This window comes from Rhinoderma darwinii (genome assembly GCF_050947455.1).
Source record: "Rhinoderma darwinii isolate aRhiDar2 chromosome 5 unlocalized genomic scaffold, aRhiDar2.hap1 SUPER_5_unloc_12, whole genome shotgun sequence".
Lineage (NCBI taxonomy): Eukaryota > Metazoa > Chordata > Amphibia > Anura > Rhinodermatidae > Rhinoderma > Rhinoderma darwinii.
Window position 1 is genome coordinate 67,048 of NW_027461768.1, and position 26,360 is coordinate 93,407.

The 26,360-nt window shown below is 47.9% G+C and overlaps 7 non-coding genes and 3 pseudogenes across 7 annotated transcripts; all 10 read left to right on the forward strand.

Annotated features, from left to right (window-relative positions):
* Positions 1 to 664: 664 nt before the first annotated feature.
* Positions 665 to 855, forward strand: LOC142685224 (U2 spliceosomal RNA). Its single transcript, XR_012854735.1, has one exon. It is a non-coding gene; the product is annotated as a U2 spliceosomal RNA (small nuclear RNA).
* A 6,365-nt stretch (positions 856 to 7,220) lies between these two features.
* On the forward strand, positions 7,221 to 7,391 carry LOC142685200 (U2 spliceosomal RNA; annotated as a pseudogene).
* Positions 7,392 to 8,677: 1,286 nt separating this feature from the next.
* Positions 8,678 to 8,779, forward strand: LOC142685202 (U2 spliceosomal RNA; annotated as a pseudogene).
* A 5,555-nt stretch (positions 8,780 to 14,334) lies between these two features.
* Positions 14,335 to 14,508, forward strand: LOC142685165 (U2 spliceosomal RNA; annotated as a pseudogene).
* A 1,290-nt stretch (positions 14,509 to 15,798) lies between these two features.
* LOC142685225 (U2 spliceosomal RNA) lies at positions 15,799 to 15,989 on the forward strand. Its single transcript, XR_012854736.1, has one exon. It is a non-coding gene; the product is annotated as a U2 spliceosomal RNA (small nuclear RNA).
* Positions 15,990 to 17,275: 1,286 nt separating this feature from the next.
* Positions 17,276 to 17,466, forward strand: LOC142685227 (U2 spliceosomal RNA). The gene has a single exon (XR_012854738.1). It is a non-coding gene; the product is annotated as a U2 spliceosomal RNA (small nuclear RNA).
* A 1,286-nt stretch (positions 17,467 to 18,752) lies between these two features.
* On the forward strand, positions 18,753 to 18,943 carry LOC142685228 (U2 spliceosomal RNA). Its single transcript, XR_012854739.1, has one exon. It is a non-coding gene; the product is annotated as a U2 spliceosomal RNA (small nuclear RNA).
* A 1,286-nt stretch (positions 18,944 to 20,229) lies between these two features.
* On the forward strand, positions 20,230 to 20,420 carry LOC142685230 (U2 spliceosomal RNA). Its single transcript, XR_012854740.1, has one exon. It is a non-coding gene; the product is annotated as a U2 spliceosomal RNA (small nuclear RNA).
* Positions 20,421 to 21,706: 1,286 nt separating this feature from the next.
* On the forward strand, positions 21,707 to 21,897 carry LOC142685231 (U2 spliceosomal RNA). The gene has a single exon (XR_012854741.1). It is a non-coding gene; the product is annotated as a U2 spliceosomal RNA (small nuclear RNA).
* A 1,288-nt stretch (positions 21,898 to 23,185) lies between these two features.
* On the forward strand, positions 23,186 to 23,376 carry LOC142685232 (U2 spliceosomal RNA). Its single transcript, XR_012854742.1, has one exon. It is a non-coding gene; the product is annotated as a U2 spliceosomal RNA (small nuclear RNA).
* The last annotated feature ends 2,984 nt before the right edge of the window (positions 23,377 to 26,360 follow it).

Here is a 26,360-nt window from a genome sequence, read left to right on the forward strand (position 1 = left end):
GTTGTCTGTAAAGTTGGTGGATGCCTATTTTCCATTTTGCAGTCCCTTGTCTCCCTCTTGTGGCCTCCTGGAGGCAAATAAATGTGCAAAAAAAAGACAGCCTGGCGGCCGGCTGTTGCAGTGTTGCCCTCTCAGGCAACACTGAGTGACTGACTGAGCCTCACAGTCTTATATAAAGTTCAGACGGAACTTTGCACGTGTCATAGTGGAGCCCTCAGGATTCCAGAGCCAGCTTTCTGACATCATAATGGGGCCTGCCTCAGAGATAAAAGCCTGGGCCCAGGCAGTGTTGTTCAGTGCTGCTCAGCAGGCAGCACAGGACTGGATTAAAGCTGATACAAGGTGTGAAGGAACAAGGGGTGGCTGTGGGCATGCACTTGCTGCCGCTGCCAGTGTTTATCTGCATGGCAGGAGGGCATTTGGGCGTTGCCAGGAAGGCGTTTTTATGTAGATTCCTCCTCTTTCAGCACTGCATTGTGGTGCAAGCAAAAGAAGCAAATCCTGTCTGGCTTCCTCTCCGGCCTTTATTCACCTCCCGCTTAGTAGCTGTAAATGTGTGTGAGCCTGCAGGGCCCCATGGAATTGCCTAGGAGTAGGCTGAATCGCTGCAAGGGGTGAACAGCAGTATGGGACAGGCTCGGGCAAGGCAAGGGCCGCTCGGGTTATCGCTTCTCGGCCTTTTGGCTAAGATCAAGTGTAGTATCTGTTCTTATCAGTTTAATATCTGATACGTCCCCTATCTGGGGACCATATATTAAATGGATTTTTAGAACAGGGAGATGGAAATAGAGCTTGCTCTGTCCACTCCACGCATTGACCTGGTATTGCAGTATTTCCAGGACCGGTGCACCCTTCCCTTATGTGTTGACTAAAATCAGATTCCAAAAGTGTTTTTTCTCTTTGCCATTGTTTCTGTCTTTCTGAAGGGATCTCCCCTTTTAATCCCATTATTTCAACACCTGTTGGACAATGCATTTGTACAGTCATGTGTGATAATGAGCTCATTTATTAAATGCAATTAATGAATACATTGCCACCTCTTGTTGTGTGTGTGTGTGTGTGTGTCTTCTGTGTTTCTGTGTTTCCGGCATTTCACATTGGAACAGCTCATTCACCTTCCTTGTCTTCTCTCCGCCCTCCCTCCCTCCCTCCCTCCTAGGTAAGTTAAAGAGCTGCACCTGAGCCAGCCACTGATTGATGCAGCACCACAGTCAAATAGTGGAGTGGAGTGGAGTAGGGGAACAGCAAACAGCCATTAAAGCAGCCAGCCGCCTACCCGCCACAATGGACCTACCTGTGTACACTAGGTGGATGTGATGGAATGTACTGTCGTCCCTACATTTCAAGAAGAAGTAAGAATTGCAGTTGCAACAAACCCTTGCTTGCCTACAAAGAGAGCAGCAATTTGGATTTGTTACTATGTTACCTGGAAGAATAACAAACTGTGCAAGGATGGAGGTTGTAGGAGCAAAGAGAAGTTGTCTGTAAAGTTGGTGGATGCCTATTTTCCATTTTGCAGTCCCTTGTCTCCCTCTTGTGGCCTCCTGGAGGCAAATAAATGTGCAAAAAAAAGACAGCCTGGCGGCCGGCTGTTGCAGTGTTGCCCTCTCAGGCAACACTGAGTGACTGACTGAGCCTCACAGTCTTATATAAAGTTCAGACGGAACTTTGCACGTGTCATAGTGGAGCCCTCAGGATTCCAGAGCCAGCTTTCTGACATCATAATGGGGCCTGCCTCAGAGATAAAAGCCTGGGCCCAGGCAGTGTTGTTCAGTGCTGCTCAGCAGGCAGCACAGGACTGGATTAAAGCTGATACAAGGTGTGAAGGAACAAGGGGTGGCTGTGGGCATGCACTTGCTGCCGCTGCCAGTGTTTATCTGCATGGCAGGAGGGCATTTGGGCGTTGCCAGGAAGGCGTTTTTATGTAGATTCCTCCTCTTTCAGCACTGCATTGTGGTGCAAGCAAAAGAAGCAAATCCTGTCTGGCTTCCTCTCCGGCCTTTATTCACCTCCCGCTTAGTAGCTGTAAATGTGTGTGAGCCTGCAGGGCCCCATGGAATTGCCTAGGAGTAGGCTGAATCGCTGCAAGGGGTGAACAGCAGTATGGGACAGGCTCGGGCAAGGCAAGGGCCGCTCGGGTTATCGCTTCTCGGCCTTTTGGCTCAGATCAGGTTCATTGCCTGGTCTGGGCCGGGGGGTTCGGCCTTTCGTGGAGTCCTTTCCGACGTTTTTGGGAGCGATCATCGTGCCGTTGGGCATTCCATTTCAAGATGGCAGCTGTGCGTAACACTATCCGTTTCGTGGTGAATGAGCAGAGGAGAGACGAAGTTGATACTGGACATATCATTGAGAACATCCTTCTGGACCTGGCTGGAGTTAAGTTGGTAGAGGTATTCTGTATCCAAGCTTTCAGCAATATTGCTACATACGATGTATCCTTTTTTGAGGCCGCCTACTGTTTAAACGTTTTTCAGTTGCTAAAGGAAAAACACATGCATGAGGCTTTAACATCCATTGAAGTGCAACCTCTTTTTTCTACAGTGGAGAAATGTATAACAATTCATATGTATAACCCATTTCTGGATAGAAGGCTGGTCAGGGCTTTTTTAGCTCATTACTGTACCCATGTTAGAGGAGGTGTGGAGCAGAAGAATCTATGGGGAGTCTTTAATGGTGATATCAAGTACTGGGTCAGGCTGAAACCTGACTCCAGCTGTATTGGAGGAGTGATGAATCCTCCTGCTAATTTTTCCATTGGTGGGAATAAGGGATATCTGTACTACCAAGATATGCCATGCTTTTGTAGATCATGTTTTTCCTACGGGCATACCAAAGATGCATGCAAAGGCAAAGTTTGCAGAAATTGCAAGGAAACAGGACATGAGGCTAGTGCATGCATTTCCCCATCCAGGTGTGACATTTGTGGTTTGCCGGGTCATACTTGTAGGAAATGTCCAAAGGTGTTTCCTTTCTTAGGACAAGAGAGAAGAACATGGGGCAGACAGGTGAGAACAACAAGTTCCCTTGCTGCCTCTTCTGAGGTAATTTCAGAGCCAGCTGGCAGTGTTTCTGTGGCTGCTTCTCAGGACCCTGGGAAAGCTGGATTAGGAGAGGTTCTAACCTCACATACTGACAGCATGGAGTTGGGTGTGGTCCCTCCTGCAGAGCCAACTGTTGATGAGACACCTGGGGTTATACCTATGGAAGGTAAAGACACAGCGCCACCTAGTGGGTGTGCATACCCTGATAATGGTGCAAGTATGCAAATTTTGTCCTTTTCTAGCCCAGAGTCAAAAATGGACGATTCAGCAAAAGTGGAGTGGTCAATATCGGAGGAGGACGAGAAGGAGGCCAGGATGCCTAGTGCCACTAGTGCGGAAATCTTCCATAAAGTTGTCTCAAAAAGGGGGAAGTCTGGAAAGGCGGTGAAGAGACTTAAGATAGGCTTATTGGAAGATTCTGCTCATGCAAATCCCTTTTCTTTGCTGGATAGTGACTCCAGTTCTAGCCCTAAGTCATCTGAGGTGGCCTCAGAAGTACCCAGCTCTCCTGGGGAAGGTTTCCTCAGTGAAGTCAATGTGGCAAATTTGGAAAGAGCGATGTATTTCCCTGGGACGTGATATGTTCTGGTTTTTCCATGGCTTTCCATTGCACTAACCATACTATGCCCGCATGTCTTTGAGATTAAAAATTGTCTCACAAAATGTACGGGTGTTCTCCTCTGCTCACAAGCGTGCTGCAGTCCTGGACTTTTTGGCCTCTAAGGGCAGTGACATTGTTTGCGTACAAGAATGTGGTTTGTCAAAAATGCCTAGGAAAGAAGAATGGAAGTTTGGGGAAGCAATTTGGTCTTTTTCTTCCACAAATAGGAATGATGGAATTGGTATTCTTTTTAAAAATAATGAGTTTGTCATCAAACAGACTCAAATTATACAAGAAGGAAGATGTGTCTGTGTGTTACTATCCTATAAGGGATGGCAGTTTAGGCTAATTAATATCTATGGCCATGCTGTGAAAACTGATAGGTTGGCACTTTTTGATTCTTTAAAATTTTTTCTTCATGGTAAAGTTCCTGTAATTATTGTTGGTGACATTAACTGTATCCTGGAGAAGCAGGCCCGAGCTGGGTCCACAGAGTCTAATGTGGATGTCACTGGAGTTTTGTGGAATAAAATTTTGCAGGACTTTGCTTTGCAGGACGCTGTCACCAGGAAACCAGGTCCATTTACTTACCATGCCGATGACGGAAGAACGGATTCTCGTCTGGACTTTTTCTTTTTTTCTACTTCAGCAATGAAATGTGTAGATTATTCGCAGGAGAGAGTGTGGTTTTCAGATCACGAGTGTTTGTTGGGGGTTTTTGTCATAAATAATTTCTTTTATGGTAGAGGGGTATGGAAGATGAATGTTAGTTTTCTGAGTGATGAAAGGGTGAAAACTAGGTTTGGGAAAAAATATGGGTTTTGGGTTAGGAAGAAAAGTTCTTTCTCTAATGTGTGTGAATGGTGGGTATGGGTGAAAAAAAAGATTGGTGGGTTTTTTAGACAAATAGGATATAGAAGAGCGAGAAGGAAAAGATTGCAATATTCACGCTTTAACATGCGGATGACGTTCCTTCAACAATGTAAAAATTTGGGTATGGATGTAAGACACGATTTGGAAAAAACAAAAAAAGATATTAAGGAGTGGTTCCGAGAAAAAGGGAAAGAAATAATATTTAGGTCTAAGGTGGAGGTTAGAGATAATCACGAGAAATGCACTAGATTTTTCTTTAAAAAAATGTGTGGTGGAAAAAGTGGAATGAATGTGTTATTGGATAAGGATGATAAAGAGGTGTTTGGTAAGGATGTGATTGATGCGGTGTCTGATTTTTATAAACAACTGTATGATGTGAAGAAATGTGATTTGGGTGATGATGAGGAGTTTTTGGATATTGTGTGTAATTTTGTTCCTGAAAGTGAATGTGAGGTTTTGCTTGGTGAGATTATGGATGGTGAAGTAAAGGATGTGGTGGGAAGTATGGCTAAAAATAAGTCTCCAGGGATCGATGGGATACCAGCTGATTTCTATGGGAAATATTGGGACATAATTGGGAAGGATGTTATAGAAGTTATGAGAGTGTTGTTTTCTGGGACGAATATGTGTGATGTGATGAAGAAGGGTATGGTAGTTCTGTTGCATAAAAAAGGAGATAAGAGGCGGTTAGAAAACTGGCGACCGATTACTTTGCTGAATACGGATTATAAAATTTTTGCCAAGCTGATTGCGAATCGTATGAGAGATGTGATTGGGTGTGTGATTGATGAGGATCAGGTATGTGCGGTACCAAAAAGGAAATTGCATGAGAACGTGGCGTTGGTGCGGGACATGCTTGAGGATTGTAAGGGTCGGAATAAGAAGGTGATTGTGTGTGCGTTAGATTTTGAGAAAGCGTTTGATCGTGTGGCGCATGTGTTTTTGTTTAAAGTGTTAGAGAGAATGGGTTTTCCGGTTCAGTTTGTGAGTTTGTTGAAGAATTTATACGCGAATGCAAAGAGTTGTGTGCAGGTGAATGGGTTTTTTTCAGAATCATTTAGTATTATGTCTGGTGTGCGACAGGGTTGTCCGTTGTCTCCCATCCTATTTATTTGTGCGATTGAACCATTGTTGCAAATGATTAGAAATGATAAGGTTGTGAAAGGTTTGGTGGTGCCCGGGTGTGATGGAAAACGTGTGAAAGCTTTGGGATATATGGATGATATTTGTGTATTGTGTGATTCAGTGTATGATATGTCCAGAGTGAAGTTGATTGTAAACATGTTTTGTATTGCGTCTGCTTTTAAAATAAATTGGGGTAAGAGCAAATTTAAATTTTTTTTCAGTAATGAGCGAGTGAGTGATTCTGATATGGAACAGGTGGATGGTGTGAAAATTTTGGGTATTGTGTTTGATGATGAGTTGAAAGGGAGAGAAAGTTGGGATGAGTTAGGTGGTAGGATTGTGAGAAAGTTGGAAATGTGGAGAATGAGGGATCTTTCTTTTTCGGGGAAGGTTTTAATTGTCAAAAGTATTATTCTACCTATGATTTTATATGTTGCTCTGGTTTTTCCTCCTGCTGTTGATATGTTAAAAAAAGTGAATAGAGTTTTGTTCCTTTTTTTATGGGGGAGCGGGATTGAGAAGGCAAAGAGAGAAATTCTAATGAAAAGCAGACGAAATGGAGGCCTTGATTTCCCAAATTTGGAGATCTTCATTGGAATTAATTGTGTACGGTTTTTTGTAGAGCTTTTATTTAAAGAATCCAAGGCTTCCAGAATGTCGAAGTATCTAGCTGGAACGGTGATTCAGCGTCTAAGGTGGGAAAAACGTAATTTATGTAAACCAATTGCTTTTCAGTGCACAGGGTGGTATTTGTATGTTGAAAAATTTATTAAAAAGTTCCAGCTAGAGGATGTAAGAATGGAGAGATTTTTGAGCGAAAAGAATGTTGTGAGAAGTATGTGTATGAATAATGTGATGTGTTCTGTAAATGGTTTGAATTCGATGGAGTCTAAGTCTGTGTGGAAGAAGATTGTTACGTATGATGTGTCAAATAAGCAGAAAGATTTGTTATGGATGTCGGTACATGGAGTGTTGCCTGTAAGGAGTGTTCAGAAAAGAAGAGGTTTGGTTGCGTCTGAAAGGTGTCCGAGAGAAGGTTGTGGGGATGATGAGGATGTGAGTCATGTGTTTTGGTCGTGTAAGCATGCAAAGGATGTTTGGAAAAAGTTGAGTGGGTTGTGTGAAGAATTGACTGGTTTGAAGGTTTTGACGTATGAAATTGTCTTGTTTGGTTTGTGTAGTTTGGGTAGTGAAAAGGATAGAGTGTTGTGGATTTTTCTGACTTGTGTGAAAGAAGTATTGTGGAATACGAGGAATTTGAATGTGTATAAAAGAGAAGTATTTGAGATGGAGGATGTGGTTAGTATGGTATTGGCTAAATTGTATTTTTATTATAAATGGGATCTAGAAAGAGGTATGGATGCGGAAGGGATATGGCGAATGTTAAAATGGAGGTATTTAGTTTGAGGAATTTTGTTTGATTTATCTTGTATTTGATGGAAAATAAAATAATGAACCAGAGTGATGAGATTTTTTGAAAAATAGAGAGGTGGTTTGAACAACTACAGTTCTCGGTTTTATTCAAAAAAACCTGAATGGTTTAATAAAAAAAAAAAAAAAAAAAAAAAAAAAAAAAAAAAAAAAAAAAAAAAAAAAAATCTGTTCTTATCAGTTTAATATCTGATACGTCCCCTATCTGGGGACCATATATTAAATGGATTTTTAGAACAGGGAGATGGAAATAGAGCTTGCTCTGTCCACTCCACGCATTGACCTGGTATTGCAGTATTTCCAGGACCGGTGCACCCTTCCCTTATGTGTTGACTAAAATCAGATTCCAAAAGTGTTTTTTCTCTTTGCCATTGTTTCTGTCTTTCTGAAGGGATCTCCCCTTTTAATCCCATTATTTCAACACCTGTTGGACAATGCATTTGTACAGTCATGTGTGATAATGAGCTCATTTATTAAATGCAATTAATGAATACATTGCCACCTCTTGTTGTGTGTGTGTGTGTGTGTGTCTTCTGTGTTTCTGTGTTTCCGGCATTTCACATTGGAACAGCTCATTCACCTTCCTTGTCTTCTCTCCGCCCTCCCTCCCTCCCTCCCTCCTAGGTAAGTTAAAGAGCTGCACCTGAGCCAGCCACTGATTGATGCAGCACCACAGTCAAATAGTGGAGTGGAGTGGAGTAGGGGAACAGCAAACAGCCATTAAAGCAGCCAGCCGCCTACCCGCCACAATGGACCTACCTGTGTACACTAGGTGGATGTGATGGAATGTACTGTCGTCCCTACATTTCAAGAAGAAGTAAGAATTGCAGTTGCAACAAACCCTTGCTTGCCTACAAAGAGAGCAGCAATTTGGATTTGTTACTATGTTACCTGGAAGAATAACAAACTGTGCAAGGATGGAGGTTGTAGGAGCAAAGAGAAGTTGTCTGTAAAGTTGGTGGATGCCTATTTTCCATTTTGCAGTCCCTTGTCTCCCTCTTGTGGCCTCCTGGAGGCAAATAAATGTGCAAAAAAAAGACAGCCTGGCGGCCGGCTGTTGCAGTGTTGCCCTCTCAGGCAACACTGAGTGACTGACTGAGCCTCACAGTCTTATATAAAGTTCAGACGGAACTTTGCACGTGTCATAGTGGAGCCCTCAGGATTCCAGAGCCAGCTTTCTGACATCATAATGGGGCCTGCCTCAGAGATAAAAGCCTGGGCCCAGGCAGTGTTGTTCAGTGCTGCTCAGCAGGCAGCACAGGACTGGATTAAAGCTGATACAAGGTGTGAAGGAACAAGGGGTGGCTGTGGGCATGCACTTGCTGCCGCTGCCAGTGTTTATCTGCATGGCAGGAGGGCATTTGGGCGTTGCCAGGAAGGCGTTTTTATGTAGATTCCTCCTCTTTCAGCACTGCATTGTGGTGCAAGCAAAAGAAGCAAATCCTGTCTGGCTTCCTCTCCGGCCTTTATTCACCTCCCGCTTAGTAGCTGTAAATGTGTGTGAGCCTGCAGGGCCCCATGGAATTGCCTAGGAGTAGGCTGAATCGCTGCAAGGGGTGAACAGCAGTATGGGACAGGCTCGGGCAAGGCAAGGGCCGCTCGGGTTATCGCTTCTCGGCCTTTTGGCTAAGATCAAGTGTAGTATCTGTTCTTATCAGTCCTTGTAAGGATAGATAGCTCGGAGAACCACTGGGGGCTATAAACACTAGCTTAGCGATCCAAGAGCGTTCCAGACGAAGCCGGCGACGAACTGCGGAGAAGAACCAGCGAAGACGACGATCCAGAAGGGAGAAGCCGCCATCGAGGAAGAAGCTCCGGGAGATCGCTGCCGGGAAGAAGAAGGAGAACTTCGGAGAAGAGCCGCTGCTGAAGGGGATCTTCGAAGAAGCTCGGCCGCAGAAGAAGAAGCTCGACGAGGAACCGCTGCGGAAGAAATTTCGTGGAAGAACCTCGGCCAGCAAGGAGAAGATTTGCATAGCTCCGCCCCCTTCGGGAAAGAGCTATCGAAGATCCTCCCCAAGCGACAGGAACAGCTGGAAGAAGCCATGGCCTCAACCAGCAACCCTGCCACCCAGAAGGAGAAGGCTGATGGACCAGGTGAGCCGGCCCAGGCCAGGACATCTCCTCCTGAAGCCTCCTCAAGCGGACAGGCCACCAGGAAGCCGAACCAGGCTGCTCCAACCCTGGAGCCCTGGATGAAGCAGACGGTGGCCCTGAAGCTGAAGGAGGTGGACGGGAGAGTGCCGGACATGACGGAAGAAGTGTTCTGCCAGAAGATGCTCCTGGACCAGGGCTTCGCTAAGCCGGAGACCATCAGCATCCAGGCCTTCATGACCGGGATGTTCTTCGTGACCTTCGCTTCGATCAACATCTGCAGAAGGTACTGGGAGATGGTGAAAGCGGCGAGGCCTGAATCCCCTTTCTCTCGCTTTGTGGGCAACTGCCCTGTCCAAAGAGAGGAAAGGCGGGTGACGGTCTCAATGCGGAACCCACACACCCCCGGCAAAGACATCACCACGCTCCTGAAGCGGTTCTGCACAGTGGTGAGGGAACCCACCCACATCCTGAACGGACTCGGCTTCTGGACTGGCAAGTGGTCGGTAATCGTCCGACTGAACAAGGATTCGAGCGCGGAAGACGGCCTCCAGCACCTGCCCCAGTCATTCTCGCTGGGCAACTCCTACGGCCTCATCTATTACCCGGACATGCCGCAGATCTGCAGGAGATGCAGCAAGAAGGGTCATTCGGTGAAGGACTGCAAGGAGGACGCCTGCAAGAACTGCCGGGTAACAGGACACGAGACCAAAGACTGCCCGAAACGGACAATGTGCAACCTCTGCGGACAAGCAGCCCACTCTTACAAGGACTGCCCGAAGAGGGATCGATCCTGGGCAACTGTAGCAGCAAAAGCTCCAGCCAGAGGGAACCCCGCCCCAGCCAGAGCTCCAGCGGCACAGAAGACCGGGAAAAAGAAGGATGGTAAGAAGACGACAGTCCCTCCCCCCCCTCTCCCGGCCCTCCCTCGCCCTACCCTTCCCACCCTCCCTCGCCCGGCCCTCCCCACCCCCCCGTCCCCAACCCCTGTCACCCCCACTGAGGCTCTCACCTTCTCCTACCCACCCATCTCAGTGGTCCTGTCACCTGCACCTCTCCCAACCCAGCCTCCCTTCTCCCCAGCTCCAGCAGCACTAACATCTTCCCCTCCAGCTGCTGGAGTCCTCTCCCTGGAGGATTTTCCCCCTCTTGTCTCCTCAGGTGCCATCCAGAGGAAGAGAAAGGTGAGGGACAGCCCAGCTGCTGAGTCCTCAAAGCGACAAGTCGTGGAAATCTGCGAAGATTCCCTTGCGCAGCAGGAGGAAATGGAGCAGATGGTGGAGGAACTCGTGTCTGAACCTGAGGTCATCGACTTCACAACAGACATCCAGGTGGCTACAATCCTGGAACAATTTTTGTCAGAGGGCCTGCTGGATCTTCCGGACCCGCCAGGCTCCAGAGAGGAGGATCCGCCCGACCGGACTGGTAACTAAGGTGTATCGTTTGCACTGACCTTCTTTATTCTCCCCCATGGCTGCTAAACTTAACATCTTTAGCCTCAATGTGAGGAGTGTTAGAGATAGGACTAGATGTCAGATGGTGCTAACTTTTCTTTCCAAGCAGTCGAGTGATGTATTTATGCTGCAGGAATGTACTCTCCCCTCTTCCAGGTCATACCATCATCTGGCCAGGCAGTGGACCCATGGCCCGTCCTACTGGTCTGGTGGGGGCGACTGTAAGTCTGCAGGGGTTGCCATCCTGATTAGGGGAAGCGTATTTACTGTTGACTCTGTCCAGGAGCTCGTCTGCGGCCGCTTGTTGGTCGTAGACGGTTCCTGGGCGGGAGAGCCGATTAGGCTCATCAACGTGTACGCTCCCCCTATGAAGGCTGAGCGCCTGGAACTATTCCAGACCCTGCGGACCCAGCTCGCCACCACTAGGGCAGTGGTGATGGCCGGGGACTTCAACTGCCCCATCGAAGAGGATGGACGAAGTTCCGGCACTTCAATCAAGCTGGATGTCAGTTCCAAACTGCTTATCGAGATGGTAACCGAAGCATCCTTGCAGGACGTTGTGGGCTCCATGGGGATCGGCTCTGTGAACTATTCATGGAGCCGACCCGATGGCTCACTTCGTTCTCGGATTGACTTTGTGTTCACCTCCCGGGCAGTCAAGCAGCATGGGCACTCCATGGTCCCCTGCTTCTTCTCTGACCACAGGGCCATTCTCTTCCAGGGTGCCATCGGCCACGGTTTTCCTCCCGGCCCTGGCTCCTGGAAGCTGAATTGTGCCCTGCTGGAAAGAGAGGAGGTACTGGCGGAACTTAGAGACGCCTATATTGTTTGGAGGAATGATAAAGTTTTCTTTGACAAAACCTGTAACTGGTGGGAATATGTTAAAGTTGAATTTCGTTGTTTCTTTCAGGCAAAAAGTCGTCAACAGGCGTGTGAGAGGAAGAGAGACTTCAGAGAGATGCAGCGTCAGCTGCGATCCCTGCAAGACCTCCTTCAATGCGGCTGGGACGTCAGGAAGGAGCTGGAGGAAGCCAAAAAGGGCCTGAAAAGGCACTTTGAGGAGGAATCCAAGCGAATTGTCTTTCGTTCCAAGGTGGAGAACCTGGAGAAGGGTGAGAAATGTAACTCGTTCTTTTTCAGGAAACTCCATGCCGGCCACACGCCCCTGAAGGAACTCCGAGATGAGACCGGAAACATGCATTCTGGGAAGAAGGAGGTGATGGGAGTCGTCACAGACTACTACCGAAGCCTCTACTCCCGGAAAACCACTGACCCCGAAGCCGCCGATAAATTCCTGTCAGGTATCACTAATCATCTTGATCCTGCAGGTACGGAGGCTATGGATGTACCCCTGACGGTGGAGGAACTGCTCTCTGCCGCTAAATCCTTCAGACCCGGCAGGACCCCGGGCAGTGATGGTCTCCCAGCAGAGCTCTATGTAGCGCTGGGGGACTTGATCAGTCCGGACCTGCTGGAGCTCTATGAGGAGATGGTGGTGGAGGGTAGAATGCCACCGTCCTTGAGAGAAGGCATGATCACGATCTTGTATAAGCGGAAGGGGGAGAGATGTGACCTGAAAAACTGGCGTCCCATCTCTCTCCTGAACGTGGACTACAAGATCCTCGCCAAAGTATTGGCCAACAGACTGAAGGTTGTCATCGGACAGATCATCGGATCGGACCAAACCTGCGGCATTCCTGGCCGTAGGGTGGCCGACAGTCTTGCCCTGGTGAGGGACACGGTGCATTACATGCAAAGCCGCCGTACACACGCGGCCCTGGTCAGTCTGGATCAGGAGAAGGCTTTTGACCGGGTCTCTCACGAATTCATGGGTAAGGCTCTGCGTAGGCTGCGGCTTGGCAGGTTGTTCTGTTTGTATGTTAACCTGATGTATTGCGACATTTACAGCTCGGTGCTGGTGAACGGCTGGAAGACTGACCCCTTTCCTGTATCGTCGGGGGTTAGACAAGGCTGTCCTCTTTCACCTCTCCTTTTTGTTTGTGTTATAGAGCTCTTCGCAGAGGCTATCCGGCAGAATGGAGAGATCAGAGGGATCACCGCACCAGGTCCAGGACACTTCGAGGTCAAATGCTCGCTGTACATGGACGACGTGACCGTCTTCTGCGCTGACCAGAGTTCGGTGACTGCACTCGTCCAGACCTGTGAGGAGTTCGGACGCGCTTCAGGGGCAAAAGTCAACTGCGGGAAGTCGGAAGCCATGCTCTTCGGAAAGTGGTACCTGCCTTCTCCTGCCTCCTTCCCGTTTACTATCAAGCCGGACTTCATCAAAATTCTGGGAGTCTGGTTCGGTAAGGAAGGTGCAGCCCTAAAGTCGTGGGAAGAACGCTTGGCCAAAGTCAACCAAAGGATCGGACTGTGGAGCCTCAGACAACTCACTATTGAGGGCAAAGCAATGGTCCTGCGTAACGAAGTCTTGCCTGTGCTACAATACACTGCACAGGCATGGCCCCCTCTTGCCACCGTCTCGAGGGCCATTACCAGGACTGTGTTTCGCTTCATCTGGGGCTCGAAAATGGACAGAGTAAAGCGGACTGTTATGTACAAGGAGCCCCGCAAAGGTGGGAAGGGTATACCCGACATTCCCACTCTGCTGCGGATCGCTTTTGTATGTGACTGTGTTCGTAGGACTCTGAGGACAGCAAACGGCTCTGCGGGCAAGGCCATGTCCCGCTACTTCCTCCTTCCCCTCTGGCGAGGTTTTGGCTGGGACAAGTGGGACAGCTCCTTCCCTTACAACTGGCACGCTCCCTGGTTCTACGGAGATGTCGTCCGGTTCGTGAGGGAGCATCAACTGGAGGGTCTTAAGCCCGACTTGTGGAAACCTAAGACGATCCACAAGCACATCAGAGCAAAGGACTCACTGGAGTCTGTTCCAGGGCTTCATGCCGACACGTTGGAGACTGTTTGGACTAACGTGTCATCTGGCAGGTTGACCAACGGGCACAAGGACATTTCATGGATGGCCATCCAGGGAGGACTGCCTCTTAGGTCATTCATGCATGCCCGCAACCTGTGCAAGACCCGGTACTGCCCCAGGTGCCCCTTCACGGAGGAAACATCTTTGCACATTTTCTGGCAGTGCCCCTTTGCACAGGGTCTGTTGAAAGCCTTGGAACATGAACTCAAGGACTCAGTACCCAGGAACAGACTGTCGTACCGCTCGGTACTTTATGGACTATTTCCTGGGAATACCACGGATGGAGCAATCCAGGAAGCCTGGCGCCTTATGAACTGCTTTAAGGACGCTATATGGTTTGCCAGGAACCGTCTGATTTTGCGGAGAGAGAGTGTGTCCGTCCAGGACTGCCGCAGGCTGATCCACAGCCTGCTCAGAGACTATTCCACCTGGGACAGCCCGGACGTCGATGAGGAAGAGGACTGATACTCCCCTTCCCCCCACTCTCCCTTCTTGTGTGTTGTCTTTCAATAAAGCTTCGGGCCTGTGATTTCCCCCTTCCCTATCCCCTCCTACCCACTCCCCTATCCCATCACTTGTCTGTAATGCTTTGTTGTTTGGCTTTAGTGAATGCAAGAATGTTAGTGTAGCATGTGGTGTAATGTATAGCATAGGCTAGCCTGTACTGTGTATTATACTGTCATGTTATGTTTGACGACTGTTATTATTTATTATTTGCTGCTTCATGGCTTGCGCTGCGTCGCAGTAATGTTTGTATGATGACGATTGATTGTCAATAAAGCATTTTTCAATCAAAAATCTGTTCTTATCAGTTTAATATCTGATACGTCCCCTATCTGGGGACCATATATTAAATGGATTTTTAGAACAGGGAGATGGAAATAGAGCTTGCTCTGTCCACTCCACGCATTGACCTGGTATTGCAGTATTTCCAGGACCGGTGCACCCTTCCCTTATGTGTTGACTAAAATCAGATTCCAAAAGTGTTTTTTCTCTTTGCCATTGTTTCTGTCTTTCTGAAGGGATCTCCCCTTTTAATCCCATTATTTCAACACCTGTTGGACAATGCATTTGTACAGTCATGTGTGATAATGAGCTCATTTATTAAATGCAATTAATGAATACATTGCCACCTCTTGTTGTGTGTGTGTGTGTGTGTGTCTTCTGTGTTTCTGTGTTTCCGGCATTTCACATTGGAACAGCTCATTCACCTTCCTTGTCTTCTCTCCGCCCTCCCTCCCTCCCTCCCTCCCTCCTAGGTAAGTTAAAGAGCTGCACCTGAGCCAGCCACTGATTGATGCAGCACCACAGTCAAATAGTGGAGTGGAGTGGAGTAGGGGAACAGCAAACAGCCATTAAAGCAGCCAGCCGCCTACCCGCCACAATGGACCTACCTGTGTACACTAGGTGGATGTGATGGAATGTACTGTCGTCCCTACATTTCAAGAAGAAGTAAGAATTGCAGTTGCAACAAACCCTTGCTTGCCTACAAAGAGAGCAGCAATTTGGATTTGTTACTATGTTACCTGGAAGAATAACAAACTGTGCAAGGATGGAGGTTGTAGGAGCAAAGAGAAGTTGTCTGTAAAGTTGGTGGATGCCTATTTTCCATTTTGCAGTCCCTTGTCTCCCTCTTGTGGCCTCCTGGAGGCAAATAAATGTGCAAAAAAAAGACAGCCTGGCGGCCGGCTGTTGCAGTGTTGCCCTCTCAGGCAACACTGAGTGACTGACTGAGCCTCACAGTCTTATATAAAGTTCAGACGGAACTTTGCACGTGTCATAGTGGAGCCCTCAGGATTCCAGAGCCAGCTTTCTGACATCATAATGGGGCCTGCCTCAGAGATAAAAGCCTGGGCCCAGGCAGTGTTGTTCAGTGCTGCTCAGCAGGCAGCACAGGACTGGATTAAAGCTGATACAAGGTGTGAAGGAACAAGGGGTGGCTGTGGGCATGCACTTGCTGCCGCTGCCAGTGTTTATCTGCATGGCAGGAGGGCATTTGGGCGTTGCCAGGAAGGCGTTTTTATGTAGATTCCTCCTCTTTCAGCACTGCATTGTGGTGCAAGCAAAAGAAGCAAATCCTGTCTGGCTTCCTCTCCGGCCTTTATTCACCTCCCGCTTAGTAGCTGTAAATGTGTGTGAGCCTGCAGGGCCCCATGGAATTGCCTAGGAGTAGGCTGAATCGCTGCAAGGGGTGAACAGCAGTATGGGACAGGCTCGGGCAAGGCAAGGGCCGCTCGGGTTATCGCTTCTCGGCCTTTTGGCTAAGATCAAGTGTAGTATCTGTTCTTATCAGTTTAATATCTGATACGTCCCCTATCTGGGGACCATATATTAAATGGATTTTTAGAACAGGGAGATGGAAATAGAGCTTGCTCTGTCCACTCCACGCATTGACCTGGTATTGCAGTATTTCCAGGACCGGTGCACCCTTCCCTTATGTGTTGACTAAAATCAGATTCCAAAAGTGTTTTTTCTCTTTGCCATTGTTTCTGTCTTTCTGAAGGGATCTCCCCTTTTAATCCCATTATTTCAACACCTGTTGGACAATGCATTTGTACAGTCATGTGTGATAATGAGCTCATTTATTAAATGCAATTAATGAATACATTGCCACCTCTTGTTGTGTGTGTGTGTGTGTGTGTCTTCTGTGTTTCTGTGTTTCCGGCATTTCACATTGGAACAGCTCATTCACCTTCCTTGTCTTCTCTCCGCCCTCCCTCCCTCCCTCCCTCCTAGGTAAGTTAAAGAGCTGCACCTGAGCCAGCCACTGATTGATGCAGCACCACAGTCAAATAGTGGAGTGGAGTGGAGTAGGGGAACAGCAAACAGCCATTAAAGCAGCCAGCCGCCTACCCGCCACAATGGACCTACCTGTGTACACTAGGTGGATGTGATGGAATGTACTGTCGTCCCTACATTTCAAGAAGAAGTAAGAATTGCAGTTGCAACAAACCCTTGCTTGCCTACAAAGAGAGCAGCAATTTGGATTTGTTACTATGTTACCTGGAAGAATAACAAACTGTGCAAGGATGGAGGTTGTAGGAGCAAAGAGAAGTTGTCTGTAAAGTTGGTGGATGCCTATTTTCCATTTTGCAGTCCCTTGTCTCCCTCTTGTGGCCTCCTGGAGGCAAATAAATGTGCAAAAAAAAGACAGCCTGGCGGCCGGCTGTTGCAGTGTTGCCCTCTCAGGCAACACTGAGTGACTGACTGAGCCTCACAGTCTTATATAAAGTTCAGACGGAACTTTGCACGTGTCATAGTGGAGCCCTCAGGATTCCAGAGCCAGCTTTCTGACATCATAATGGGGCCTGCCTCAGAGATAAAAGCCTGGGCCCAGGCAGTGTTGTTCAGTGCTGCTCAGCAGGCAGCACAGGACTGGATTAAAGCTGATACAAGGTGTGAAGGAACAAGGGGTGGCTGTGGGCATGCACTTGCTGCCGCTGCCAGTGTTTATCTGCATGGCAGGAGGGCATTTGGGCGTTGCCAGGAAGGCGTTTTTATGTAGATTCCTCCTCTTTCAGCACTGCATTGTGGTGCAAGCAAAAGAAGCAAATCCTGTCTGGCTTCCTCTCCGGCCTTTATTCACCTCCCGCTTAGTAGCTGTAAATGTGTGTGAGCCTGCAGGGCCCCATGGAATTGCCTAGGAGTAGGCTGAATCGCTGCAAGGGGTGAACAGCAGTATGGGACAGGCTCGGGCAAGGCAAGGGCCGCTCGGGTTATCGCTTCTCGGCCTTTTGGCTAAGATCAAGTGTAGTATCTGTTCTTATCAGTTTAATATCTGATACGTCCCCTATCTGGGGACCATATATTAAATGGATTTTTAGAACAGGGAGATGGAAATAGAGCTTGCTCTGTCCACTCCACGCATTGACCTGGTATTGCAGTATTTCCAGGACCGGTGCACCCTTCCCTTATGTGTTGACTAAAATCAGATTCCAAAAGTGTTTTTTCTCTTTGCCATTGTTTCTGTCTTTCTGAAGGGATCTCCCCTTTTAATCCCATTATTTCAACACCTGTTGGACAATGCATTTGTACAGTCATGTGTGATAATGAGCTCATTTATTAAATGCAATTAATGAATACATTGCCACCTCTTGTTGTGTGTGTGTGTGTGTGTGTCTTCTGTGTTTCTGTGTTTCCGGCATTTCACATTGGAACAGCTCATTCACCTTCCTTGTCTTCTCTCCGCCCTCCCTCCCTCCCTCCCTCCTAGGTAAGTTAAAGAGCTGCACCTGAGCCAGCCACTGATTGATGCAGCACCACAGTCAAATAGTGGAGTGGAGTGGAGTAGGGGAACAGCAAACAGCCATTAAAGCAGCCAGCCGCCTACCCGCCACAATGGACCTACCTGTGTACACTAGGTGGATGTGATGGAATGTACTGTCGTCCCTACATTTCAAGAAGAAGTAAGAATTGCAGTTGCAACAAACCCTTGCTTGCCTACAAAGAGAGCAGCAATTTGGATTTGTTACTATGTTACCTGGAAGAATAACAAACTGTGCAAGGATGGAGGTTGTAGGAGCAAAGAGAAGTTGTCTGTAAAGTTGGTGGATGCCTATTTTCCATTTTGCAGTCCCTTGTCTCCCTCTTGTGGCCTCCTGGAGGCAAATAAATGTGCAAAAAAAAGACAGCCTGGCGGCCGGCTGTTGCAGTGTTGCCCTCTCAGGCAACACTGAGTGACTGACTGAGCCTCACAGTCTTATATAAAGTTCAGACGGAACTTTGCACGTGTCATAGTGGAGCCCTCAGGATTCCAGAGCCAGCTTTCTGACATCATAATGGGGCCTGCCTCAGAGATAAAAGCCTGGGCCCAGGCAGTGTTGTTCAGTGCTGCTCAGCAGGCAGCACAGGACTGGATTAAAGCTGATACAAGGTGTGAAGGAACAAGGGGTGGCTGTGGGCATGCACTTGCTGCCGCTGCCAGTGTTTATCTGCATGGCAGGAGGGCATTTGGGCGTTGCCAGGAAGGCGTTTTTATGTAGATTCCTCCTCTTTCAGCACTGCATTGTGGTGCAAGCAAAAGAAGCAAATCCTGTCTGGCTTCCTCTCCGGCCTTTATTCACCTCCCGCTTAGTAGCTGTAAATGTGTGTGAGCCTGCAGGGCCCCATGGAATTGCCTAGGAGTAGGCTGAATCGCTGCAAGGGGTGAACAGCAGTATGGGACAGGCTCGGGCAAGGCAAGGGCCGCTCGGGTTATCGCTTCTCGGCCTTTTGGCTAAGATCAAGTGTAGTATCTGTTCTTATCAGTTTAATATCTGATACGTCCCCTATCTGGGGACCATATATTAAATGGATTTTTAGAACAGGGAGATGGAAATAGAGCTTGCTCTGTCCACTCCACGCATTGACCTGGTATTGCAGTATTTCCAGGACCGGTGCACCCTTCCCTTATGTGTTGACTAAAATCAGATTCCAAAAGTGTTTTTTCTCTTTGCCATTGTTTCTGTCTTTCTGAAGGGATCTCCCCTTTTAATCCCATTATTTCAACACCTGTTGGACAATGCATTTGTACAGTCATGTGTGATAATGAGCTCATTTATTAAATGCAATTAATGAATACATTGCCACCTCTTGTTGTGTGTGTGTGTGTGTGTGTCTTCTGTGTTTCTGTGTTTCCGGCATTTCACATTGGAACAGCTCATTCACCTTCCTTGTCTTCTCTCCGCCCTCCCTCCCTCCCTCCCTCCTAGGTAAGTTAAAGAGCTGCACCTGAGCCAGCCACTGATTGATGCAGCACCACAGTCAAATAGTGGAGTGGAGTGGAGTAGGGGAACAGCAAACAGCCATTAAAGCAGCCAGCCGCCTACCCGCCACAATGGACCTACCTGTGTACACTAGGTGGATGTGATGGAATGTACTGTCGTCCCTACATTTCAAGAAGAAGTAAGAATTGCAGTTGCAACAAACCCTTGCTTGCCTACAAAGAGAGCAGCAATTTGGATTTGTTACTATGTTACCTGGAAGAATAACAAACTGTGCAAGGATGGAGGTTGTAGGAGCAAAGAGAAGTTGTCTGTAAAGTTGGTGGATGCCTATTTTCCATTTTGCAGTCCCTTGTCTCCCTCTTGTGGCCTCCTGGAGGCAAATAAATGTGCAAAAAAAAGACAGCCTGGCGGCCGGCTGTTGCAGTGTTGCCCTCTCAGGCAACACTGAGTGACTGACTGAGCCTCACAGTCTTATATAAAGTTCAGACGGAACTTTGCACGTGTCATAGTGGAGCCCTCAGGATTCCAGAGCCAGCTTTCTGACATCATAATGGGGCCTGCCTCAGAGATAAAAGCCTGGGCCCAGGCAGTGTTGTTCAGTGCTGCTCAGCAGGCAGCACAGGACTGGATTAAAGCTGATACAAGGTGTGAAGGAACAAGGGGTGGCTGTGGGCATGCACTTGCTGCCGCTGCCAGTGTTTATCTGCATGGCAGGAGGGCATTTGGGCGTTGCCAGGAAGGCGTTTTTATGTAGATTCCTCCTCTTTCAGCACTGCATTGTGGTGCAAGCAAAAGAAGCAAATCCTGTCTGGCTTCCTCTCCGGCCTTTATTCACCTCCCGCTTAGTAGCTGTAAATGTGTGTGAGCCTGCAGGGCCCCATGGAATTGCCTAGGAGTAGGCTGAATCGCTGCAAGGGGTGAACAGCAGTATGGGACAGGCTCGGGCAAGGCAAGGGCCGCTCGGGTTATCGCTTCTCGGCCTTTTGGCTAAGATCAAGTGTAGTATCTGTTCTTATCAGTTTAATATCTGATACGTCCCCTATCTGGGGACCATATATTAAATGGATTTTTAGAACAGGGAGATGGAAATAGAGCTTGCTCTGTCCACTCCACGCATTGACCTGGTATTGCAGTATTTCCAGGACCGGTGCACCCTTCCCTTATGTGTTGACTAAAATCAGATTCCAAAAGTGTTTTTTCTCTTTGCCATTGTTTCTGTCTTTCTGAAGGGATCTCCCCTTTTAATCCCATTATTTCAACACCTGTTGGACAATGCATTTGTACAGTCATGTGTGATAATGAGCTCATTTATTAAATGCAATTAATGAATACATTGCCACCTCTTGTTGTGTGTGTGTGTGTGTGTGTCTTCTGTGTTTCTGTGTTTCCGGCATTTCACATTGGAACAGCTCATTCACCTTCCTTGTCTTCTCTCCGCCCTCCCTCCCTCCCTCCCTCCTAGGTAAGTTAAAGAGCTGCACCTGAGCCAGCCACTGATTGATGCAGCACCACAGTCAAATAGTGGAGTGGAGTGGAGTAGGGGAACAGCAAACAGCCATTAAAGCAGCCAGCCGCCTACCCGCCACAATGGACCTACCTGTGTACACTAGGTGGATGTGATGGAATGTACTGTCGTCCCTACATTTCAAGAAGAAGTAAGAATTGCAGTTGCAACAAACCCTTGCTTGCCTACAAAGAGAGCAGCAATTTGGATTTGTTACTATGTTACCTGGAAGAATAACAAACTGTGCAAGGATGGAGGTTGTAGGAGCAAAGAGAAGTTGTCTGTAAAGTTGGTGGATGCCTATTTTCCATTTTGCAGTCCCTTGTCTCCCTCTTGTGGCCTCCTGGAGGCAAATAAATGTGCAAAAAAAAGACAGCCTGGCGGCCGGCTGTTGCAGTGTTGCCCTCTCAGGCAACACTGAGTGACTGACTGAGCCTCACAGTCTTATATAAAGTTCAGACGGAACTTTGCACGTGTCATAGTGGAGCCCTCAGGATTCCAGAGCCAGCTTTCTGACATCATAATGGGGCCTGCCTCAGAGATAAAAGCCTGGGCCCAGGCAGTGTTGTTCAGTGCTGCTCAGCAGGCAGCACAGGACTGGATTAAAGCTGATACAAGGTGTGAAGGAACAAGGGGTGGCTGTGGGCATGCACTTGCTGCCGCTGCCAGTGTTTATCTGCATGGCAGGAGGGCATTTGGGCGTTGCCAGGAAGGCGTTTTTATGTAGATTCCTCCTCTTTCAGCACTGCATTGTGGTGCAAGCAAAAGAAGCAAATCCTGTCTGGCTTCCTCTCCGGCCTTTATTCACCTCCCGCTTAGTAGCTGTAAATGTGTGTGAGCCTGCAGGGCCCCATGGAATTGCCTAGGAGTAGGCTGAATCGCTGCAAGGGGTGAACAGCAGTATGGGACAGGCTCGGGCAAGGCAAGGGCCGCTCGGGTTATCGCTTCTCGGCCTTTTGGCTAAGATCAAGTGTAGTATCTGTTCTTATCAGTTTAATATCTGATACGTCCCCTATCTGGGGACCATATATTAAATGGATTTTTAGAACAGGGAGATGGAAATAGAGCTTGCTCTGTCCACTCCACGCATTGACCTGGTATTGCAGTATTTCCAGGACCGGTGCACCCTTCCCTTATGTGTTGACTAAAATCAGATTCCAAAAGTGTTTTTTCTCTTTGCCATTGTTTCTGTCTTTCTGAAGGGATCTCCCCTTTTAATCCCATTATTTCAACACCTGTTGGACAATGCATTTGTACAGTCATGTGTGATAATGAGCTCATTTATTAAATGCAATTAATGAATACATTGCCACCTCTTGTTGTGTGTGTGTGTGTGTGTGTGTCTTCTGTGTTTCTGTGTTTCCGGCATTTCACATTGGAACAGCTCATTCACCTTCCTTGTCTTCTCTCCGCCCTCCCTCCCTCCCTCCCTCCTAGGTAAGTTAAAGAGCTGCACCTGAGCCAGCCACTGATTGATGCAGCACCACAGTCAAATAGTGGAGTGGAGTGGAGTAGGGGAACAGCAAACAGCCATTAAAGCAGCCAGCCGCCTACCCGCCACAATGGACCTACCTGTGTACACTAGGTGGATGTGATGGAATGTACTGTCGTCCCTACATTTCAAGAAGAAGTAAGAATTGCAGTTGCAACAAACCCTTGCTTGCCTACAAAGAGAGCAGCAATTTGGATTTGTTACTATGTTACCTGGAAGAATAACAAACTGTGCAAGGATGGAGGTTGTAGGAGCAAAGAGAAGTTGTCTGTAAAGTTGGTGGATGCCTATTTTCCATTTTGCAGTCCCTTGTCTCCCTCTTGTGGCCTCCTGGAGGCAAATAAATGTGCAAAAAAAAGACAGCCTGGCGGCCGGCTGTTGCAGTGTTGCCCTCTCAGGCAACACTGAGTGACTGACTGAGCCTCACAGTCTTATATAAAGTTCAGACGGAACTTTGCACGTGTCATAGTGGAGCCCTCAGGATTCCAGAGCCAGCTTTCTGACATCATAATGGGGCCTGCCTCAGAGATAAAAGCCTGGGCCCAGGCAGTGTTGTTCAGTGCTGCTCAGCAGGCAGCACAGGACTGGATTAAAGCTGATACAAGGTGTGAAGGAACAAGGGGTGGCTGTGGGCATGCACTTGCTGCCGCTGCCAGTGTTTATCTGCATGGCAGGAGGGCATTTGGGCGTTGCCAGGAAGGCGTTTTTATGTAGATTCCTCCTCTTTCAGCACTGCATTGTGGTGCAAGCAAAAGAAGCAAATCCTGTCTGGCTTCCTCTCCGGCCTTTATTCACCTCCCGCTTAGTAGCTGTAAATGTGTGTGAGCCTGCAGGGCCCCATGGAATTGCCTAGGAGTAGGCTGAATCGCTGCAAGGGGTGAACAGCAGTATGGGACAGGCTCGGGCAAGGCAAGGGCCGCTCGGGTTATCGCTTCTCGGCCTTTTGGCTAAGATCAAGTGTAGTATCTGTTCTTATCAGTTTAATATCTGATACGTCCCCTATCTGGGGACCATATATTAAATGGATTTTTAGAACAGGGAGATGGAAATAGAGCTTGCTCTGTCCACTCCACGCATTGACCTGGTATTGCAGTATTTCCAGGACCGGTGCACCCTTCCCTTATGTGTTGACTAAAATCAGATTCCAAAAGTGTTTTTTCTCTTTGCCATTGTTTCTGTCTTTCTGAAGGGATCTCCCCTTTTAATCCCATTATTTCAACACCTGTTGGACAATGCATTTGTACAGTCATGTGTGATAATGAGCTCATTTATTAAATGCAATTAATGAATACATTGCCACCTCTTGTTGTGTGTGTGTGTGTGTGTGTCTTCTGTGTTTCTGTGTTTCCGGCATTTCACATTGGAACAGCTCATTCACCTTCCTTGTCTTCTCTCCGCCCTCCCTCCCTCCCTCCCTCCTAGGTAAGTTAAAGAGCTGCACCTGAGCCAGCCACTGATTGATGCAGCACCACAGTCAAATAGTGGAGTGGAGTGGAGTAGGGGAACAGCAAACAGCCATTAAAGCAGCCAGCCGCCTACCCGCCACAATGGACCTACCTGTGTACACTAGGTGGATGTGATGGAATGTACTGTCGTCCCTACATTTCAAGAAGAAGTAAGAATTGCAGTTGCAACAAACCCTTGCTTGCCTACAAAGAGAGCAGCAATTTGGATTTGTTACTATGTTACCTGGAAGAATAACAAACTGTGCAAGGATGGAGGTTGTAGGAGCAAAGAGAAGTTGTCTGTAAAGTTGGTGGATGCCTATTTTCCATTTTGCAGTCCCTTGTCTCCCTCTTGTGGCCTCCTGGAGGCAAATAAATGTGCAAAAAAAAGACAGCCTGGCGGCCGGCTGTTGCAGTGTTGCCCTCTCAGGCAACACTGAGTGACTGACTGAGCCTCACAGTCTTATATAAAGTTCAGACGGAACTTTGCACGTGTCATAGTGGAGCCCTCAGGATTCCAGAGCCAGCTTTCTGACATCATAATGGGGCCTGCCTCAGAGATAAAAGCCTGGGCCCAGGCAGTGTTGTTCAGTGCTGCTCAGCAGGCAGCACAGGACTGGATTAAAGCTGATACAAGGTGTGAAGGAACAAGGGGTGGCTGTGGGCATGCACTTGCTGCCGCTGCCAGTGTTTATCTGCATGGCAGGAGGGCATTTGGGCGTTGCCAGGAAGGCGTTTTTATGTAGATTCCTCCTCTTTCAGCACTGCATTGTGGTGCAAGCAAAAGAAGCAAATCCTGTCTGGCTTCCTCTCCGGCCTTTATTCACCTCCCGCTTAGTAGCTGTAAATGTGTGTGAGCCTGCAGGGCCCCATGGAATTGCCTAGGAGTAGGCTGAATCGCTGCAAGGGGTGAACAGCAGTATGGGACAGGCTCGGGCAAGGCAAGGGCCGCTCGGGTTATCGCTTCTCGGCCTTTTGGCTCAGATCAGGTTCATTGCCTGGTCTGGGCCGGGGGGTTCGGCCTTTTCGTGGAGTCCTATCCGACGTTTTTGGGAGCGATCACCGTGCCGTTGGGCATTCCTTTTCAAGATGGCAGCTGTGCGTAACACTATCCGTTTTGTGGTGAATGAGCAGAGGAGAGAAGAAGTTGATACTGGACATATCATTGAGAACATCCTTCTGGACCTGGCTGGAGTTAAGTTGGTAGAGGTATTCTGTATCCAAGCTTTCAGCAATATTGCTACATATGATGTATCCTTTTTTGAGGCCGCCTACTGTCTAAATGTTTTTCAGTTGCTCAAGGAGAAACACATGCATGAGGCTTTAAAATCTATTGAAGTGCAACCTCTTTTTTCAGCAGTGGAGAAATGTATTACCATCCACATGTATAACCCATTTCTGGATAGAAGGCTGGTCAGGGCCTTCTTAGCTCACTACTGTACCCATGTTAGAGGAGGTGTGGAGCAGAAGAACCTATGGGGAGTTTTCAATGGTGATATTAAGTACTGGGTCAGGCTGAAACCTGACTCCAGCTGTATTGGAGGAGTGATGAATCCTCCTGCAAATTTTTCAATTGGTGGTAATAAGGGATATCTTTATTACCAAGATATGCCATGTTTTTGCAGATCATGTTTTTCCTACGGGCATACCAAAGATGCATGTAAAGGCAAAGTATGCAGGAATTGCAAAGAAACAGGACATGAGGCTAGTGCATGTATTTCCCCATCCAGGTGTGACATTTGTGGTTTGCCGGGTCATACTTGTAGGAAATGTCCAAAGGTGTTTCCCTTTTTAGGGCAAGAGAGAAGAACATGGGGCAGACAGGTGAGAACAACAAGTTCCCTTGCTGCCACTTCTGATGCAATTTCAGAGCCAGCTGGCAGTGTTTCTGTGCCTGCTTCTCAGGACCCTGGGAAAGCTGGATTAGGAGAGGTTCTAACCTCACATACTAACAGCATGGAGTTGGGTGTGGTCCCTCCTGCAGAGCAAAGTGTTGATGAAACACCTGGGGTTATGCCTATGGAAGGTGAAGACACAGCGCCACCTATTGGGTGTGCTTCCCCTGATGATGGTGCAAGTATGCAAATTTTGTCTTTTTCTAGCCCAGAGTCAAAAATGGAAGACTCAGCTAAAGTGGAGTGGTCAATATCGGAGGAGGACGAGAAGGAGGCCAGGATGCCTAGTGCCACTAGTGCTGAAATTTTTCATAAAGTGGTCTCAAAAAGGGGGAAGTCTGGAAAGGCGGTGAAGAGACTGAAGATAGGCTTATTGGAAGATTCTGCTCATGCAAATCCCTTCTCATTGCTGGACAGTGACTCTAGTTCTAGCCCTAAGTCATCTGAGGTGGCCTCAGAAGTACCCAGCTCTCCTGGGGAAGGTTTCCTCAGTGAAGTCAATGTGGCAAATCTGGAAAGAGCTATGTATTTCCCTGGGACGTGATATGTTCTGGTTATCTCATGGCTTTCCTTTGCACTAACCATACTATGCCCGCATGTCTTTGAGATTAAAGATTGTCTCTCAAAATGTACGGGTGTTCTCCTCTGCTCACAAGCGTGCTGCAGTCCTGGACTTTTTGGCCTCTAAGGGCAGTGACATTGTTTGTGTACAAGAATGTGGTTTGTCAAAAAATCCTAGTAAAGAAGAATGGAAGTTTGGGG